Consider the following 3,282-nt stretch of genomic DNA (forward strand, 5'->3'; position numbering starts at 1 on the left):
TAGTGAGGTTGGCCCAGAATCGGGCAGTGTTTCCTTCTGCGGAGCATAATGTTGCTATGGGTCGGTACCAACTCGATGGCACCTAAAAACAGCAACTGTAAAATAATATATACATAGAAAAGTTAGTGATTGTACTTACTGTATTACTTTTGCTAAGCCATATTATTTTCCTCACATTGAATGCAAATAGATAAAACATAATAGGAAGAAAAATACGTCCTCATTTTTAATTCACATTAAAAGGTCTGCTTAATTCTGCAGGCCTGGGCATATTGTACAATGTTGTTGTTGATAAGTGCTGTCGAGTTGGTTCCGACCCATAGCGATCCTAAACAGGGTTTCCGAGGCTGTAAATCTTTACGGGAGCAGAATGGCTCATCGTTCTCCCGCAGAACAGCTGGTAGTTTCGAACTGCTGACCTTGTGGTTCGTAGCCCGATTTGTAACCACTACGCTACCAGAGCTCCTATATTTTACAATGTTGTTGTTGTTAGGTGCCATCAAGTCGGCATATTTTACAATAGGGATCACTTAATGGTCCCAGTGGATCATTACACCATTTTGATTATGATACGCTGAAGAGAAACTCATCCATACTTGGTGACGGAACTAAACTCCATGGGAGCTGTGATGGACGGAATCTTTTCATGGTATTCCCACATCTCACTAAATAAGAAAAGACTCTAAACAAGGAAATATAACAATCAATCTGTCCAGATATTATATCTAAAATCTCTTTCTTTATTATATAGTAGAAAAGAGGGCCTTTTCTTGAGTACACAAATACAAGTATTATTACAATCTAGAGACTGCTGAATTGACATTTTTTTCTGGTAGAATGAAGGTACACATTGAGACAACTCGGTTATGGAACTTCAAATTAAGGAACGTCCACAACTTGTCTCAATTCTTTAAATAATGGAGCAAGTTCCTTTTCTAGGCTGACAATTAGTCCTGTATTGGCATTGCTGCTGGCTATGAAACTTATCACCAAAGGTAACCTATAAAATTGAACCACCTGTTAAGTGTTATTTATAGGAACAGATAATACTTCTGTTTTTTGAGAGTCCAAGTTTGCTGCCTTGGTCTGTTGCAAGGGCCAAAGTAGATAGGAAGCCAGGTCTCAAAGCAAGCTCTGGAGCGTTATCATTGGCCACTTAAATAACAGGCACTCCATCTCTATCAGACATGACAATAGCATGGAGTCCTTCAACACTTGGCCATTTTTTTATACAAGAATCTCTTTAGGTCATCCGCCATGATGAACTCCTTCCTCTCGCAGGTTTAATCTCCACCCCGAGGTTTTTGCTCCTGGGGATGCCTGAGTTCTCGCTGCTGTCACTTCAGGGGCAGCCTCAGAGGCATGTTCCTCTGCAAGCGGCCATCATATAATTTTTGACCTCTTCCTGCAAGTTTAGTTTGTAATACAAGGTCGGCAGTTCAAACTCACCAGCCAATCCTCTGAAACCCTATACAGGGTCACTATGAGACAGAAACAACTTGACGGTACTTAACAACAACAACATTGTTAAGTTGCCATTGAATGGATTCTAATTCTTGGTGTCCATATATGTCTCAGTGTAGAACTGTGGTCCATAGTGTTTTTAGGGTTTTTTCCTTTTGGAAGCAGATTTATAGGTCTATCTTCAGATATGCTTCTTGTCAGTAGTCAAGCGTTAACTGTTTGAGCCACCCAAGGACTCCTCCATAGGAAGTAGACAGACAATGAAAAATTTAAGCAATCAATATTCTGTTGGATGGTGGTGTTTTATATAGAAATAAAGCAAAAAGGGGTGGCATGGTATGCCTAACATGAGGGCTGCGATTTTAAGTGAAGAACCAGGGAAAGTCCAATTTCTTTATGCGTTCTAGATGCCCATCCTTTATGGGCTATATGTATTGTAATTATCTGCCATTTTGGTTCATCTTTACATTCTTTCTTAAGTATAAAACATAATCTGTATTATGGGTTGAATTGTTTCCCAAAAAAATATGTGTTGTAAATTCTGTCATAGTGGCTACAAGGAACCCTGGAGTTGCAGTGGTTAAGCACTCAGTTGCTACCTGCAAGGTCAGTGGTTTGAAACCATCAGCCACTCCCCAGGAGAAAGATATGGAAGTCTGCTCCCATAAAGATTACAGCCTTGGAAAACCCATGGACAGTTCTACTCTGCCTTCGAAGGTTCATTTGGAGTTGGAAACCAACTTGATGCAACAGATATTGGTTATGGTGGTTAATAATTCCATTTGGTAATGGGTTTTCATTGTTATGTTAATGCACCAATATTAGTATAGGGTGAGGTAGAAAAGGACCAGATTAGCCAACAGATACGGGAAGGAACACAGATGCCATGCCACATAAATATCATTGAGAAGCGAAGGAATAGAAGCTGAAAAAACAAGGACCTTTCCCCAGAGCAGAGAGAGTGAGAAAGTCTTTCCCTAGAAAACAGTGCCCTGAATTTGGACTTCTAGCCTCCTAAACTTTGAGAAAATAAATTTATGTTTGTAAAAGCCCCCAACATTGGTACTTCTATTGTAGAAGCACTAGATAATTAAGATGACATGCACAAAAGCTTTCTGTGCAACTTAATGGTATAGAAAGAACAATAAAGGAACTATATAGTCAAAGAGACAATCTGTTAACATTACCTCATTAACATAACAATGACAGTATAGTTTATATGTTCCAATTTAAACTAGTTAACTGGGACCTCCTAAAAATTAAATGCTTACACTCATCAAAAGATTTCACCAAGAGTAAAAAGATGAGGAAAAATAAAATTGGCAACAACATATCAAATAAGGGTCGAATTTCTAACTTTAACATCTGAAAAATAAAAATTCAAATAACCCACCATGCATTAGAACCAATGAGGCACCAAACAACACAAAATTCCCCCTTGCTTGGTCACACGCCTTTATGCTGAGAGTTTACCACTCTCCTAACATTTATGTAATCATTTATTTGTTTTTCTTTATAATTTCACCACTAATGTGTGAATTCCTAAAAACGGAGTTAAGTTTTGCCTGTTTTTGATCTTCACATAAATGTTAGCATATATATGCATTTATATATTTTTTTATTTAATAATATGTTTGTATTCATTACATAAGATTTTCTGTAGCTGTATAATTCTCCATTAAAATATATAAGTTTTTCTACCTTACACATTTAGTCCAATTTTTGGCAATATAGATTATATTGCAATAAATATTCTTTTATTATACCTAGAAAACACAATCATGCTTTTTTGTGTGAGTGTATATACAGTTAGGAAAG

The 3,282-nt window shown here is 37.4% G+C and overlaps 1 protein-coding gene and 1 pseudogene across 1 annotated transcript in view; both read right to left on the reverse strand.

Moving 5' to 3' along the window:
• The window catches only part of ZNF510 (zinc finger protein 510), a 17,553-nt gene that overhangs the window by 11,834 nt on the left and 2,437 nt on the right, over positions 1-3,282 (reverse strand). The window lies entirely within an intron of this gene.
• On the reverse strand, positions 880-1,259 carry LOC102811014 (annotated as a pseudogene).

Source organism: Chrysochloris asiatica, unplaced genomic scaffold (assembly GCF_000296735.1).
Source record: "Chrysochloris asiatica unplaced genomic scaffold, ChrAsi1.0 scaffold00107, whole genome shotgun sequence".
NCBI classification, from domain to species: domain Eukaryota; kingdom Metazoa; phylum Chordata; class Mammalia; order Afrosoricida; family Chrysochloridae; genus Chrysochloris; species Chrysochloris asiatica.